The sequence below is a fragment of the Sciurus vulgaris genome (genome assembly GCF_902686455.1).
Source record: "Sciurus vulgaris genome assembly, chromosome: 2".
NCBI lineage: Eukaryota > Metazoa > Chordata > Mammalia > Rodentia > Sciuridae > Sciurus > Sciurus vulgaris.
In genome coordinates, this window is record NC_136462.1 from 100625227 (window position 1) to 100644141 (window position 18915).

An 18915-nucleotide genomic window follows, 5' to 3' on the forward strand; every position below is an offset into this window, starting at 1 on the left:
GAGACACATGCTCCTCCCAAACTGAACCACGAGGACATACACAATTTAAACAGATCAATATTAAGCAATGAAATAGAAGAAGTCATTAAAAATCTACCTCTGTCTCATTCCTGTTTTTAAAGGGAATGGTTTCAGTTTTTCTCCATTAAGAATGATGTTGGCAATGGGCTTAGCATAAATAGCCTTTACAATGTTTAGGTATGTTCCTACTATCCCTATTTTTCTAGTGTTTTGAGCATGAAGGGGTGTTGTATTTTGTCAGACACTTTTTCTGTGTCAATTGAAATAACCATATGATTCTTATCCTTAAGTCTATTGACATGATGGATTATGTTTATTGATTTACGGATGTTAAACCATCCTTGCATTCCAGGGATGAACCCCACTTGATCGTGGTGCACAATTTTCTTAATATGTTTTTGGATACAGTTTGCCAATATTTTGTTAAGGATCTTTGCATCTATATTCATCAAGGATATTGGTCTAAATTTTTCTTTCCTTGATGTGTCTTTTCCTGGTTTGGGTATGAGGGTGATATTAGCTTCATAGAATGAGTTCGGTAGGGTACCCTCCTTTTCCATTTCCTGGAATACTTTGAGAAGTATTGGAATGAGTTTTTCTTTGAGTGTCTTGTAGAACTCAGCTGAGAATCCGTCTGGTCCTGGGCTTTTCTTTCACCACTTCTATTCAACATTGTCCTCGAAATTCTAGCCAGAGCAATTAGGCAGACTAAAGAAATTAAAGGGATACGAACAGGAAAGGAGGAACTTAAGCTGTCACTATTTGTGGATGACATGATTCTATATTTACAGGATCCGAGAACCTACTCCAGAAAACTTCTAGACCTCATCAAGGAATTCAGCAAAATAGCAGGCTATAAAATCAACATGCATAAATCTGTCCAGAGCCGGCAGGTCACGCGCCTTGGCTCATGGTCAGGCGCTTTGACTCATGGTCACGCCCCCTGCCTCGCCTCATGCTGAGCTAAGATGGCGCCTGCCAGATGTTGGTGGGGCGTGCCATTACCTGTTTACACACCTGTCAGACTATACCAGGTGCATCACACTAGATTGCGTGGTGCTTCATGATTGGACAACTACACTTCCTTATTGGAGTTCTGGCACGAGACTAGTCTTGCCTTCGCACGCTTTACTCTGGTTTCTGTACTTTATATTAACTGTGTTTATTCCTCTAATAAACGAGACTTGATCAGGCTTTTGTCTTGTCTCCATTTCTCGTGTCTCTTGTCTCACTCAATCCCAGCACCGCCCTCCAGGTACCCGTTGATGTCCTGCAGGCCGGGGCAAGTGGCACCCAACGGTGTGGCTTCGGATATGGGGGAATTCGCGAGGGAAGAGGCGTGTAAGTGTTCGGCCGAAGAAGAAAAAAAAAGTGAAAGTGAAAGTCAGTTCGACAAAGTTCGCCGCGGGAGCCTGCCGCGCCGTTCTTAAAGGTACAGTAGCACCTAACTATGGGACAAGAATTAAGTAAGCATAAAGTTTTTGTTAAGCAATTAAAAGAAGCTTTAAAGACACGGGGAGTAAAGGTTAAGAGTAATGATCTTTTTAAGTTTTTTGACCTTATTAAGGACACCTGTCCGTGGTTCTCACAAGAAGGAAGCATTAATATAAGAAGTTGGAATAGGGTGGGAGATGCTTTGGGAGATTTTCACAGAACATTTGGCGCAGATAAAGTTCCTATTACAGCTTTTGCTTACTGGAGTCTCATAAAGGAACTTTTAGAACATACAACAAATAATTCTGATACAGCAGCAGCAGTTACTCAGAGGACATTTTAAAAGCAGCATCAAAACAGGATCTTCAGGGAGAGCCCTCCGAGGAAAAGGGAGAGGTAAATCTTATTTCCCTTGAGAGTGAAGATGAGGAAGTTACAAGTCCTTTTCCAGATGCAGGCAGCACAGATGTTAAAAAGAAAACTCAACATCAGAATGAAGCTCCACCTAAAATTTATCCTTCATTGACTCGTTTTAAAGACCCTTCAAACGAGAATAAAATAGATGACGAGGAAGTTGATTTGGACCTCATAAATGAGGAAGCCTCAAAATATCCTAATCCTGACTGCCCGCTTAAACAAGGACAGTCCGTTTTCTCATATCCACCTCCCTATCGCACACACTCTGCTCCTATGGCAATGGCGGTGATAGATCCAAAGGAAGACCTTAAAGAGAAAATTAAACATTTGGAGGAACAAATAAATCTAGAGGAACAATACCAAGTTCTGATTACCAGGTTACAAAAATTAAAGACAGGCAATGAGGCAGTGCCCAGTCCTGATGGATTTAAAAGGGATATTCGCCCTCAAATTCTATCTGGACAACAGTGTCCAAGAGGAGGAGTTCCCTTAATCAACAGGGATTTAAAACCCCCTCTGCTAAGTGCTTTCCCTGTTACTGAGACAAGGGATAACCAGGGACAACCCTGGAGGCACCACATTGGCTTTGATTTTACTATCATAAAAGAATTAAAAACTGCTGTTTCTCAGTATGGAGCTACAGAGCCATACACCCTTGCTATTTTAGACTCCATAGCAGAAAATTGGTTAACACCACAGGATTGGAATACTTTAGTTAGAGCCACCCTGACTGGAGGTGACTTCTTGCTTTGGAAGTCTGAATATTTTGAAAATTGCAAAAAGACAGCTAAAAGAAATCAACAAGCAGGAAATGGGTGGACTTTTGATATGCTCACTGGAGTAGGTGATTATGAAACCACAGACAATCAGATGCAGTATGACCCTGGAGCGTATGCTCAGATACAGGCGGCAGCCACTAAGGCCTGGAGAAAATTGCCTAGTAGGGGAGACATCAGCATGTCTCTTACAGGAGTCAAACAAGGCCCTGATGAGCCCTTTGCTGACTTTGTTCACAGACTTATAATAACGGCTGGTCGTATTTTTGGCAGTTCTGATGCAGGTCTTGACTATGTCAAGCAACTTGCTTATGAAAATACCAATCCCGCATGCCAAGCCGCTATAAGACCATACAGAAAGAAGACAGATTTAACAGGATATATTCGTCTGTGCTCAGATATAGGACCTTCTTATCAACAGGGCTTAGCAATGGCAGCTGCTTTTAGTGGATAGACAGTGAGGGATTTTCTTAATAATAAAGACAAAAACAAAAGGGCCTGTTTTAAATGTGGCAAAGGCAGACACTTTGCCAAAGACTGCAGATCAGATTTACAAAAAACTCTTGAGGCCAAAATACCTGGTCTCTGCCCTAGGTGCAAGAGAGGAAAACATTGGGCTAATGAATGCAAGTCCAAAAGAGACAATCAGGGAAATCCCCTTCCGCCACATCAGGGAAACGGGAGGAGGGGCCAGCCTCAGGCCCCGAAACAAGCATATGGGGCAATCAGTTTCATTCCAGCCAACAGCAGCGACAACAATCCATTTCAGACCTCAGTAGAGCAACCCCAGGGAGCGCAGGATTGGACCTCAGTTCCACCTCCCATGTCGTATTAACTCCTGACATGGGCCCTCAAGCCTTGAATACTGGAATTTTTGGCCCATTGCCCTCAGGTTATTTTGGCTTAATTTTAGGAAGAAGTAGTTCTACCATGAAAGGTTTACAAGTACTCCCAGGAGTTGTAGATCAAGATTTCTTGGGAGAAATTAAGATCATGGCTAAAACAGATAACAACATTATTACTGTTACTCAGGGAGAAAGAATAGCACAGCTGACACTGTTACCATTAGTTCCAACCAAACACCCAGTTCAAAATCCTAGGAGAGGAAATGGAAGTTTTGGATCCTCTAATGTATATTGGGCACAACACATAACTGATCAAAAACCTTCTTTGACCTTATGGCTAGATGGCAAGTCCTTTACAGGTCTAATAGATACAGGAGCAGATGTGACCATAATTAAACAAGAGGATTGGCCTTCTTCTTGGCCTACCACAGAAACTATGACTAATCTTAGGGGTATTGGTCAAAGTACAAATCCAAAGCAGAGTTCTAAATACCTCACTTGGAGAGACAAAGAAAACAACACAGGTCTCATTAAGCCTTATATTATACCTCATTTGCCTGTTAATTTGTGGGGAAGAGACCTATTATCTCAGATGAAAGTAATCATGTGCAGCCCCAATGAAACGGTTGCTGCCCAAATGCTATCTCAGGGATATACACCAGGAAAAGGGCTAGGAAAGGCCGAAAATGGTATTTTACACCCCATTCCCAATGTAGGACAGATTGACAGAAAAGGCTTGGGAAATTTTTGATTTCGGCCATTGACATGCCTACACCCCAACTGTGTGCAGATCCAATAACTTGGAAATCAGATGAACCAGTTTGGGTTGATCAATGGCCGCTAACTTCTGAAAAACTTGAAGCTGCTCGAATGTTAGTGCAGGAACAGCTAACAGCCGGACATATCATAGAGAGTAATTCTCCTTGGAATACTCCTATATTTGTAATTAAGAAAAAATCTGGTAAATGGAGATTACTACAGGACTTAAGGGCTGTCAATGTCACTATGGTGCTCATGGGAGCCCTGCAACCAGGGCTGCCATCTCCTATAGCCATCCCTCAAGGATATTTTAAGGTAATTATTGACCTCAAAGACTGTTTTTTTACTATCCCTCTACATGTAGATGATCAAAAAAGATTTGCTTTTAGTCTACCATCAATAAATTTTAGAGAACCTATGAAAAGATATCAGTGGAAGGTATTGCCACAAGGAATGGCTAATAGTCCAACCTTATGCCCAAAATTTGTTGCTTGTGCCTTACAGCCTATTAGAGATTCTTGGAAACAAATGTATATTATTCATTATATGGATGATATACTCATAGCAGGACAATCAGGAGAACAGGTATTACTCTGTCTCACACAACTTAAACAGCAGCTGACTGCAGTAGGACTACAAATTGCTCTAGAAAATGTTCAGCTACAAGACCCTTATACTTACCTAGGTTTCCTGCTCAATGGGCCTAGGATTATTAATCAAAAGGCAACAATCAGGAGAGATCGTTTAAATACACTTAAGGACTTCCAGAAGCTTCTAGGTGATATAAACTGGCTTCGACCATATCTTAAATTAACCACAGGGGAGTTAAAACCATTGTTTGAGATATTAAAAGGAGACCCTAATCCACAATCATCCAGGACTATATCTCCTGATGCATTAGCTGTTCTTAAAAAGGTGGAGGATGCTATTGCAGGTCAATTTGTTACCAATATTGATTATTCTCGCCCCTTAACACTCATTATATTTAATACTTACATCACTCCAACGGGTCTTTTCTGGCAAGATAATCCTATTATGTGGATTCATCTTCCTTCCTCACCCAAAAAAGTGCTATTGCCTTATTATGATGCAGTAGCTGATGTGATTATCATGGGGAGAGAAGATTCTAGAAAATATTTTGGAATAGAGCCATATAAGATTATTCAACCCTACACCCGATCTCAGGTCAATTGGCTGTTACAAAATACTGACACCTGGCCTATAGCTTGTGCCTCATTCACAGGTGATATAGATAATCATTATCCACCAAATAAATTGGTTCAGTTTTGCAAACTACATCCTTTTGTGTTCCCTCGTATTATTAGAAGGGAGCCCTTACACAACGCTCTTGTTGTCTTTACTGATGGATCATCCACAGGAACAGCTGCTTACACCTTCCTTGATAGAACTGTCACCTTCCAGACAAAATGTACATCTGCCCAACTTGCTGAATTACAGGCTCTTATTGCAGTTTTATCTGCCTTTCCCAATTAACCCCTTAATATCTACACGGACAGTGCCTACTTAGCGCACTCGGTGCCACTCCTTGAAACTGTCTCTCAGATCAGACATGTTTCTAAAACAGCATCACTGTTCCTTCAATGTCAGACACTTATCCATAATAGAAGGGAGCCTTTGTTTATTGGACACATCAGAGCTCACTCTGGCCTTCCAGGGCCATTAGTTAAGGGCAACAGAATTGCTGACACAGCCACCAAAATGGTTGCAGTAGCTTTTTCAGATAATATTAAGCAAGCTCAAGACACTCATAACCTACATCATTTAAATGCCCGCTCTCTTAGGTTACTCTATAAAATCACTAGAGAACAAGCAAGGCAAATAATAATAGGCTGTACCACATGTGCTACTCATCTACCGGTTCCACATCTAGGAGTTAATCCTAAAGACCTTGTTCCTAACATGGCGTGGCAAATGGATGTTACCCATTTTTTAGAGTTTGGTAATCTAAAATATATTCATGTTTGCATAGATACATTTAGTGGATTTATATTGGCTACACTTCAGGCTGGAGAAGCAACGAAACATGTAATTGCCCATCTATTACATTGTTTCTCAGTCTTGGGCATACCTAAACAAATTAAAACAGATAATGGCCCTAGATATACAGCAAAAACCCTCCAAAAATTTTGTGAAAAATTACAAATTCAACATGTCACTGGAATTCCTTATAATCCTCAAGGCCAAGGAATGGTTGAGAGAGCACATCTCTCTCTTAAAACTACTATTGATAAAATAAAAAAGGGGGAATGGTACCCAATCAAGGGTTCTCCCTGTAATATACTCAATCATGCTTTACTCATTCTCAATTTTTTAAAAATGGATGATCATGGGAAATCTGCCACTGATCGTTTCTGGCACCCGGAATCTCAAAAGCATTTTGCCATGGTAAAATGGAAAGATCCATTGGATGGTTCATGGCATGGTCCAGACCCAGTCTTAATCTGGGGTCGAATTTCAGTCTGCATCTTCTCTCAAAAAGCTGATGCAGCCAGATGGCTGCCAGAGCGCCTTGTACGCCAAGTTAATGAAGTTACCTCCTCCAGGGATAAAAATCATCCCTGAGAGTCTTTTCTTTTCCTTCCACAGGAATGAACAAAACATTGCTTCTCTGGATGATGGCTGCCTGTTCACTGCTCTCCTACAGCCATGCAGGGTCTGAGGACCCTGCTAAAGCTAGTGAGTATTTACTGGAGCTCAAAAACAAACCATGTAAGTGTGAGGGAGGATTTATAATGAGTACTGATGAGGCAAGTTACAAGCCGTCATACATCGGTAATCTCCCGAAACAACGCATAGAGATAGATTGTGGCAGTCACATCGCATTTTGGACGACACATACACTGTGGTACTGTATCGAAAAACCACAGATTATTCCCTCAGTTAATGGCAAATATGCACCTTGTTCGTGCACGACCTTTCACACTTCCTTCCATAGCTCTTGTTATTCCTCAGCTCAGACCTGTTCTTCAGGGAACAAAACCTATTTTACTACTACATTAATAAAGTCTCATCCAGGATCAACTGGAGGGGATTGGTCTAATAATCCTGGAAAATTAAGTGTTGCCTCATGTCCTGCAGACCTAGTGGGGAAAACAGTTTGCTGGTCTACTATGGCACCCCTACATGTGTCTGATGGAGGAGGCCCCCAAGATTCTAACAGAGCCATGCAAGTCCATGAAAAAATTCAACGGATGTACGAGGAACTGCATCCCAGTCTGTTATATCACCCACTAGCATTACCCAACCACAGACCTTCTGAGATAGACCCTGCCACATATGATATCCTTGAGGCCACTCACGCCTTGCTTAATCGGTCCAACTCTCCCTTGACTGTAGATTGTTGGCTTTGCCTTCAGCAAGGATATCCTGTTCCACTAGCTATCCCAATTGATTATAGAAATAACTCTTCTACCAACCTCACAGTGATAAGTTATAAGACTATGACCAATCTTGATGCGTCTTGGTCCAGTTTTGCTGGTAGAAATTGCTTACCAACTCCACCATTTCTAGTACAGTCATTCTTGTACTCCAATACTACTTGCTTTTTTTCACCTGGCTATAATAATACCTGGGATTTAGACGTAGGGACTATAACCTTTAGTGGTTGTTCTGAGACATTCAATCTTTCGCAGCCATTGTGCCCCCCTAATGGCACTGTGTTCGTTTGTGGAGGTAATAAGGCTTTTACTCAACTGCCTATCAACTGGACTGGACTATGTGTCTTAGCTGCCTTACTCCCAGATGTAGACATTATTCCAGGAGATAAGCCTGTCCCTATACCAACAATTGACTACATTACAGGGCGACCTAAACGCGCTGTCACTTTCATTCCTCTACTTGCAGGACTTGGAATAACTACAGCAGTGGCCTCAGGTACTGCTGGTTTGGGGATCTCTCTTACTCAATATACTAAATTATCCAGACAATTGATTTCTGATGTACAGATACTCTCAAGCACCATACAAGATCTTCAAGATCAGGTAGATTCCTTGGCAGAATCTACAAAATAGAAGAGGTTTAGACCTTCTAACTGCTGAACAGGGAGGCGTTTGTTTGGCTTTGCAGGAGAAGTGCTGCTTCTATGCCAACAAGTCAGGAATCGTTAAGGACAAGATCAAACAGCTGCAAGAAGACCTAGAAAGACGCCGACGAGCACTGGCTGATAATCCACTATGGACTGGATTCAGTGGACTCCTTCCCCATCTCCTTCCCTTCTTAGGTTCCCTCCTTTTCTTGCTGCTAGTCATATCTATAGGTCCTTTGATATTCAACAAGATTATGACTTTCATCAAAGCTCAAATTGAGGCTATACACGCAAAACCTATTCAGGTTCATTACCATCGGCTGGAGATGATGGATTGTGATGGTGCAACATTTGATCAATATTAGATCGTAATAGACCATCACCCCTGTGTGCTGAACTGGTCAGCCAATGACAGATAAGATTCATGGGAGCGCATACCAACCTAAGACAGGAAATGAGGGCTAGAGCCTCATTATCCAATGACGGGTAAGGATGCTGCTCTGGCACGGACAACCTAAGACAGGCGCAGTTCCCGAGGGACTGTCACTCCAGCTCTATAAAATAAAAAAGGGGGACCTGTCCGGAGCCGGCAGGTCACGCGCCCTGCCTTGCCTCAAGGTCACGCGCCTTGGCTCATGGTCAGGCGCTTTGACTCATGGTCACGCCCCCTGCCTCGCCTCATGCTGAGCTAAGATGGCGCCTGCCAGATGTTGGTGGGGCGTGCCATTACCTGTTTACACACCTGTCAGACTATACCAGGTGCATCACACTAGATTGCGTGGTGCTTCATGATTGGACAACTACACTTCCTTATTGGAGTTCTGGCACGAGACTAGTCTTGCCATCGCACGCTTTACTCTGATTGGTTTCTGTACTTTATATTAACTGTGTTTATTCCTCTAATAAACGAGACTTGATCAGGCTTTTGTCTTGTCTCCATTTCTCATGTCTCTTGTCTCACTCAATCCCAGCACCCCCCTCCAGGTACCCGTTGATGTCCTGCAGGCCGGGGCATAAATCTAAAGCATTTTTATACACAAGCGACGAAACAGTTCAAAGGGAAATGAGGAAAACAACTCCATTTGCAATAGCCTCAAAAAAAATAAAATACTTGGCAATCAATCTAACCAAAGAGGAAAAAGATCTCTACAATGAAAACTACAAAACATTGAAGAAAGAAATTGAGGAAGACCTTAGAAGATGGAAAGATCTCCCATTGTTCTTGGATAGGCAGAATTAATATTGTCAAAATGGCCATACTACCAAAAGTGCTATACAGATTCAATGCAATTCCAATTAAAATCCCAATGACGTATGCCTTACAGAAATAGAGCAAGCAATCATGAAATTCATATGCAAGAATAAGAAACCCAGAATAGCTAAAGCAATCCTTAGCAGGAAGAATGAAACAGGGGTATCGCAATACCAGAACTTCAACTATACTACAAAGCAATAGTAACAAAAACAGCATGGTATTGGCACCAAAATAGACAGGTAGATCAATGGTACAGAATAGAGGACACGGACACAAATAAATACAATTTTCTAATACTAGACAAAGGTGCCAAAAATATGCAATGGAGAAAAGATAGCCTCTTCAACAAATGGTGCTGGGAAAACTGGAAATCCATAAGCAACAGAATGAAATTAAACCCCTATCTCTCACCCTGCACAAAATCAACTCATAATGGATCAAGGACTTTGAAATCAGACCAGAGACCCTGCATCTTATAAAAGAAAAAGTAGGTCCAAATCTTCAACTTGTTGGCTTAGGATCAGACTTTCTTAACAGGACTCCCATAGAACAAGAAATAAAAGCAAGAATCAATAACTGGGATAGAGTCAAACTAAATAGCTTTCTCTCAGCAAAGGATACTATCAGCAATGTGAAGAGAGAGCCTATACAGTGGGAGAATATCTTTGCCACTCATACTTCAGATAGAGCACTAATCTCCAGAATCTATATAAAGAACTCGAAAAACTCTACACCAAGAATACAAATAATCCAATCAACAAATAGGCTAAGGATATGAACAGACGCTTCACAGAAGATCTACAAGCAATCAACAAACATGAAAAAATGTTCACCATCTTTAGTAATAAGAGAAATGCAAATCAAAACTACACTAAGATTCCATCTCACCCCAATTAGAATGGCAATGATCAAGAATACAAGCAACAACAGGTGTTGGCAAGGTTGTGGGGAAAAAGATACACTCATACATTGCTGGTAGGGATGCAAATTAGTGCAGCCACTCTGGAAAGCAGTGTGGAGATTCCTTTGAAAACTTGGAATGGATCCACCATTTGACCCAGCTATCCCACTCCTCAGCCTATACCCAAAGGACTTAAAATTAGCATACTACAGAGATAAAGCCACATCAATGCTCATAGCTGCTCAAGTCACAATAGCCAGATTGTGGAACCAACCTAGATGTCCTTCAATTGATGAATGGATAAAGAAACTGTGATATATATATATATATATATATATATATATATATATCACACACACACACACACACACACACACAAAATGGAATATTACTTAGCTATAAAGAATAATAAAATTATGGCATTTGCAGGCAAATGGATGAAGCTGGAGAATATCATGCTAAGTGAGATAAGCCAATCTCAAAAATCCAAAGGACGAATGATCTCACTGATAAGCGGATGATGACACATAATGGGGGGGTAGGAGGGGGGCAAGAATGGAGGAAGGAGGGACTGTATAGAGAGAAGAGAGGGGTGGAGGGGTAGGGGGGAAGGAAACAATAACAGAATGAATCAAACATCATTACCCTATGTGAATGTATGATTATGCAAATGGTATGCTGTTACTCCATGTACAAACAGAAACAACATGTATCCCATTTGTTTACAATAAAAATAAATTAAAAAATAAAAAAATACTAATACTACAGAGACCATCCAGTATTTACCCAGTACTAACCGCAGAACTCAGATAGTAATATTAAATTTTATGTAATTCACATAATGACTCAAAAACTCTAAGGATGAACTTGCTCACAAGACTATCATTTCTTTAACACTGAGAGCCTATATCTTCTATAACTGTAACATATAGCATATGTCCAGAGCCTGACATATCACAAATGTGCACTGATTACAAGTGAAGAGAACTTCAATGAGCAACCTAGCCTAGACATGAATCTTCCTGCTTTGCCTACAGTTTCTACTAGAACAGGAGGAGAAAACTTCGATTTCTTGAGATGACTCTTTGGGTCACCTTTAATCCATCAAATAGCTAAACAAGTAGATAAAAGTGGTATTATTTGGGCCTTAATTCACAAAGAGACAAGATGACATCAAAAATTTTTAGTGGTATTAACCTACAAGGTCACAAGAAAAGAAGGTTTTTCTATTACACAACACAATTATTTTATCTTTTAAAAGAAATTTATTTACCCAATAAATATTTATGATTTACACGTCAGATATTGTGTTAAACACTACAGATGAAAGTTAAATAAGCTATGATGTATGTCATCAGGTGGTTGATGGTTTAATAAGAAAAAGAACAATAATGACAAATGATAAAACAGGTGATGGGACATTGGGAGGAGAAAGAGATTAGTAGAGAGGCTTCCCTACAGATGACATTTAGGCAGGAGAGGGCATACAAGGAATGGAAAGTGAAGAAGGGAACATTCTAGGCACAAGAGAGAGCATAAATGAAGACTAAGAACCATAAGAAGTTAGGAAAGAGCAGAAAATTCAGTTCTGATGAAAAATGGAGTAATGACATTTAAATTTGAAGAAATTAGCAAGAAAATTCTAATAGTCTTACAGGAGAGGTTAAGGAATTTGAACTTTGCCTACAAAGTATGGAGTGTCATTGCAGGATTTTAAACAGAAGAGTAACACCATCCAATTAGTAAAATCATTCTGGCAGCAATTTAGAGTATGGGTAGCAGGGGTTCCAGATGAAAAACCATGGAAGTCTGAACAAAAGCTGTAGCAATTAGCACTGAAAGAGGCGGATGGATGTAAGAGACACCAAAGTGGCAGAATCAATAGTAGTTTGCAATAAATTTCCAAAGTAAAGATTAAGGATTTTTCTAATAAAAAGGTTCTTTTTTTTCCTTTGAGAAATAAGGGTTGCTGCCTTATCTTACAGATTTTGAAATCTATAATGGGAGTATTCAGTTCAGGTCTCATGAAGCACATTCATATCATACTACCAGGATCATGTAGCAGACTGTACCTGATTCCCACACTGTGCAGAAAATCAGAAGGACCTATGTAACACACTAAGAAATCACTAATTCTTATGGTATAGGTATAATTCTTATGGTATCCCTATTTTTATAAAATTCCCTTGGACCTTATTTTTACCATCTCATCCTTTTTTTTTTTTGCAATACTGGGGATCAAACTCAGGTCCTTGTGCTTGCGAGGCAAGCACTCTACCCGCTGAGCTATCTCCCCAGCCCCATCTCATCTCTTTATTTGAATTTCTAGAACTGAACCTGATAGATACACTCATTGCTTTTGTTCATTCATGACTGGTTTCAAAAAAATCGCTCTAGTAGAACAGTTCTTATTTTGGTACCAATGTCTTTTTTTAGTTATTTAAAATGTCCTCAATTTTATCTTTTTCAATACGTTAATTAAGGGTTAGTAATAGCAGCATAGATTTCTTTCCATGATATGATCAGAAAAATGAACTCTTCCTACTCCCCATGATCAGTTCTGCCCCATACCCCATGTGACAATAACTTGACAAAATTCTTTCAGCATCCCTTCTAATAGCAAACAGGGTGAATAGAGTCTGCTGAAAAGGAAATCTTAATAGAAACTGCTATCCTAGACTTTGAAAAACTACTGCAAGTCTTAATGACAAAAAGTTGTGTCAAAAAATCTAAAAATTCTTATGTAATAACCCTTTCTTATGATAAAGGGAAGAAGAAAGATATTAAAGGCAAAATAATCAAGGACTGTCAAATGAATCACAGAGATATGTACAAATATACATATACACACACTGATGTGAAGCACAAGCCAGAGACATTTTCTTTCCACAATTCATAGATTCATATGACCAACAGTCAGTAAATGTTTTTAAGGGGCCTTTATTATTTCTTATATTTCTATAATTTTTTTGACAGAGTGGCTTTTCTTTTTATCCAAGTATCTTAGTAAGCTTTTTCACTGCTGTGACCAAATGACCCAACCAGGGCAACTGTAGAGGAGGAATGTTTATTTGAGGGCTCACGGTTTCAGAGGTCTTAGTCCACAGAAGGCTGGCTCCATTCCTCGGGGATCCAGGTGAGGGAGAACATCATGGTGGAAGCGTGTGGCAGAGGGAAGCAGGAAGCATCATCAGGAAGTGGGGGGGAGGGAGAGAGGGGGAGAGAGGGGGAGAGAGGGGGAGAGAGGGGGAGAGAGGGGGAGAGAGGGGGAGAGAGGGGGAGAGAGGGGGAGAGAGGGAGAGAGAGGGGGAGAGAGAGGGAGAGAGAGGGAGAGGGGGAGGGGGAGGGGGAGGGGAGGGGGAGGGGAGAGAAATAGAGACTCCACTCTCTAGATACAAAATATATACCCCATAGCCACGATCCCAATGAACCACTCACTGCCTCCAGCCGCACCTCACCTGCCTCCAGTTACCACTCAGTCCCATCAGGGATTAATTAACTGATTAGGTAAAGACTCTCACAACCCAATCATTTCTCCTCTGAACCTTCTTGAATTGTCTCACATGTGAGCTTTTGAGGGACACCTCACAACCAAGCCATAACACTTAGTACAGCATTCTAATATATAAATAATTACTACTCTTTCATTTTATAAACCTCTGAATTCAGATTCTGGACTGTTGTGGTTTGGATAAGTGCCTCCCCAAAGACCCATGTGTTCAAGGCTTGGTCCCCAGCCTGCGATGCTACTGGGAGTTGGTGGGACTTTAAAGAGGTAGTATGAGGAAGTTAGGTTACTGAAGCATGCCCTTGAGGGGAATATTGGACTCCAGGCCCTTCCTGCATCTCTTTGCTTCCTGGGTGCTAAGATGTTAGCAGCTTCCTCCACCACATGCTCTTGCCACAATGTACTCCCTCATTACAAGCCACAAAACAATTGGCCAGTGAAGAAGGAACTGCACCTTCCAAATTATGAGCCGAAACAAACTTTATCTCTTTTTAAGCAAATTATCTCATGTATTTTTGTCACAATGATAGAAAACTAATATAGTCTTAGCTCCATCATTTGTCACTTTCATGGTTTTGAGCAACGAATGACCTAAGTCATAGTTTTATTATGTTTAAGATTAATGGAATCTAAGGTCTCCTCAAATTCTAAAGTACTATGATTGATTAAAAAATCAAACGGACTCTTTGGTTGATATTTCAGAGCCTACACTAAGCAAAAGTGAACTCTTGGGAACAAGAATTGGAATAGGACAGGCTTACAGATTCTCAAGTGGTCTTGAATGACTATCATTAAAATGAGCAACATTTTCTCCCCAAATCGTCCCTAAATCAAAGGTGGCCACAATCAATAAAGGACTATAAAAGGAAAATCTAAAACAATACATTGTTTGCTCTGTGTGTGTGTGTGTGTGTGTGTGTGTGTGTGTGTGTGTGTGTGCATGTGCCCACACACACATATGTTTTGCTGGGGATCGGACCTATGACCTCATGTATGCTAGGCAAATAATACCACTGAGCTTCAGCTCCAGCCTCACTGCTTTTAAATCAAGAACAGCAATCATATATTTTTACAAAACTAGTATAGTGCAGTCTTTAAAATGTATTTCAGTTCTATGTAGTCATAGGAAGAAATGCCAAAAAGAAAAAGATAAGAGCAGGAGAAGTGGGAGAGCCAACTAGAGATATAGAAGGGAAAGGGAAATCCCATAAGAAAGGGATAAAGACATATACACAGGGGAAAACAAGAAGAGGATGATAGAAAAGGGGGGTGGTCAAAATATCAGGGACAAAAATTTTTACAGTTTTCAAGGTAAATATCACAGTCCATCCTCTTTTAGTCATTGGAGCTGCTGGCTTTAGATTATTATATATGTATAGTGATTTACTGTTTCTTGATTTTTTTTTTAAATTGAGGATTGAACCCAGGGGTGCTTTACCACTGAGCTACATCCCCGATTCTCTTTATTTTTTATTTTGAGACAGGGTCTCACTAAGTTGCTAAGGGGTCTTGCTAAATTGCTGAGGCTAGCCTCCAATTTATGGTCGTCCTACTTCAGCCTCCCAAATTGCTGGGATTACAAATGGTTCAAATACAGAGAGAATTTCTTCTGTTTCCCAAGAATCTTACAGGTATGCACCACCACATCCAGATGTTCTTTGAAATTTTGATGAGCTCATCAGTCACTAGTCATAATCCTTTGTGTGCTTATATCTTTACGAGAAACTTCTTTCTACTTTTGGGATGTATATGTTACTTTAAGGACCTAATTTTAAAAACCAAATTAAAGAACAGAGATCTTTCATCAAGGACAGGTCAATCTGAACCATTCTCCAGATGCATGAATTGAAGATCTGATCCATGAATTGACTGTTTCCTCCAGGGTCTCTACAATTATTCTAAAGAGTCTGGGTACTGGATGCTTGGGAGCAGAGTTGAGTTCTTCTGGCTTGTTTCAGTCAATGGTAGTTCCAGAGTCTCTAATGTTAACTAAAAGCCCTCACCTAAAAAGTCTGTTTCAATGACTCACTCATTCATTCAACAAACATGATATGAGCAGTCCCAATGTGCTAACCTCTTTATGAAGCCTGAAGATTATTGTCATAGCCTCTCAAAGGAAATTAAAAAGTACACAGTTAAAAATACAGCAGGTAGGAATTGCTGTAAAAGAGGTCTACCCAGTATACTATGAAAACATAGTATACTGTGGAACTAGTGGAAGAAGTGAGAAAGGAAAGTCAGGAAAAGCTTGCTAGGGAAGACAGTGGATTGACTCTTATGTGATAATTAGGAGAAAATCAGACTGTATGAGATGGAGGAAGTGGGAATTAAACTAAATAGAGGCATGTGAAACCCCCCCAAAAATTATTCAAGAATAGGATATCCATTCTAGGTTGATGAAAAAGGGAGATGTTACACTTGAACCTATTTTTCTCTTTGAGGTCATCAGTGACTACCATATCTATTTGGTCTACCCAGTCTTTCTCATATCTATAAAGTTTTCATTTTGTACCAAGTATATTATTTTATGGATTTTCCTTTTGAACTTTATCCGTTACAAAAATGTTATCACTCTAGTTTTTCATGGTCATAAGGAATACTATTCATATCTCCCAAGACAATCAATCTGTTCTCTGTAAACTTAATAAGCATTCTTTCAATTCACATCCAGATCATTAACAAGGAAACTATGTAATGATAACCTCAAACTTGATTAATGCAGAACATAATGTAATATTTCCACCCATGTTATGTTAACTCTCTGATAACCACCCACTGGGTGCTGCCAAGTACCTTGGTAAAGTGTACAAGCATGGAGGCCTCCATTTTTAGCTTGTAAGTAAACATGCTCATCTGAAACAAAATCTAGGGCTTTCCTTTTTTGTAGGCAATTGATAAAATTATTTTCTCTTTATTTGATCCATTTGTAAACAAATAAAATATGAAATATAATAAAATACTTTCTTCTAAAGTAGTTTTATTGTAGTGACTTAAAGATGTGGCTTTACTGAAACTCTAATCCCTCTCTCTCTTATTAGAGATGTTAAGCTTTTATACACTATTGTCACTCATCAAAATGAAGTTGCTCTTCTGTTTCCCAAGAATTTTTACTTTTGGTCAGTTCCAAGAAGAAACTACTTAAATCCAGGCTGTGTTGTGAACCTGTAGTGCCACCTACTAAAGATGCTGAGGCAGGTGAAAGACTGGAGCCAAAAAGTTTGAGGCCAGCTGGGACAACACAAAAAATGAGCAAAACAAACACACAAAATTAAACTCTAAAGTTGATATTAGACAATAAGTTCACAATTGCAGCATTCAATTTTATTTTTGAAATGTATTTACTATAAAAGAAGGTGCTGCTCCTTGGTATTTATCCAAAAGAACTAAAATCAGCAAATTGCAGTGATGTAACCACTTCAGTGTTTATAGCAGCACAATTTACAACAGGCAAATTATGCAATCAGCCTAGAGGCCCACCAGTAGATGAATGAATGAAGAAAATGTGCTATGTATACACAGTAGAGTTTTACTCAGCTGTAAGGAATGAAATTGTGGCCTTTGCTGATAAATGGATAGAAATGGAGAACATCCGGTTAAGTGAAATAAGGTAGACTTAGAAAATCAAGGGTCAAATGTTTTCCCGCATATGTGGAACCTAGAGCAAAATAAGTGAAAGAATGTGGTGGTGGTGGTAGGGAAGATGGATATCATAAATACATAGGGAAGATAAGTGGAGTAGAAGGAGGAGAATGGGAGAGAAGGAGGAAGGGTAGGAAAGGGAAATATGGAATGAATTTAACAAAATCATGTTATATTCACATATAAATACACCACAGGGAATTTCACCTTTATGTACATGTAGAAAGTAGCAATTAAAAATAAATGAGCAAAAGGAAGATCAGTAAAGGAAGGAGAATAGAGGGAGGAAAGGGAAGGAAAGTGGGGGAATGGACATTCAGATCAAAGTCCTTGCACTCATGATTTTGTCAAAATGAACCCAATTACCATGTATAACTATAATGCTCTAATAAAATAAAATAGCTGTGATTTTTCTAAAAGCAAAGATTGGTTAACAGATACCAAGTCACAGCAGGAATAAGTTGTACAGCAGGGTGACTACAGTCATAATTACTATATACTTTAAAGTAGCTAGAAGAAAGGACTTGGATATTTCATCACAAAGACACAATAGATGTTTGGGGTACTATATATACTAATTACCCCTATATGATAATTACACAGTATATACATGTATCCAAACATCACATTGCATTATTACATGTCAATTAAATATAAAATCAAAATAGAATGTTTTTAAAAAAGAGGGTGTTGGTACTGTTGAAAGCTGTTCTTTAAAAAGGCAGATAGACTTCAAGAATCAAAAACAAAACAACTGTTTTCTGAGAATTTTTGCTTAGGTCATTCAATTTCTTTTTTTTTCCACTTTTTAAAAAATTTTGATTCAGTGTAAACAAATGGGGTACAACTATCGTTTATGGTTGTACACTAAGTAGAGTTATACCATTTGCATAATCATACATGTACATAGGGTAATGATGTTTGTCTCATTCTATTATCTTTCCTTCCCCCTGCCCCCTCCCCATCCCTCATTTCCCTCTGCAAATCCATTCTTATTTCATTTTTCCCTTACCACCCTGCATTATGTCTCATCATCCACTTATCAGAGAAATCATTCAGCCTTTGGTTTTTTGGGATGGGTTTATTTCACTTAGCATGATATTCTCAAACTCCATTCATTTACCTGAAAATGGCATAATTTTATTCTTCTTTATGGCCGAATAATATTCCATTGTGTATATATACCACAGTTTCTTTATCCATTCATTTGTTGAAGGACATCTAGGTTGGTTCCACAATCTAACTACATAAATTGAGCTGCTAACATCCATGTGGCTGTGTCACTGTAGTATAGAAAATACCCAAAGTTCCACTG

General features: G+C 39.5%; 1 protein-coding gene and 1 long non-coding RNA gene across 2 annotated transcripts in view; one reads left to right on the forward strand and one right to left on the reverse strand.

The window, feature by feature from the left end:
• LOC306655510 overlaps positions 1–18915 on the forward strand; it is a 214048-nt gene that overhangs the window by 140015 nt on the left and 55118 nt on the right. The window lies entirely within an intron of this gene.
• Positions 1–18915, reverse strand: part of MYO5A (myosin VA) — a 217645-nt gene that overhangs the window by 115332 nt on the left and 83398 nt on the right.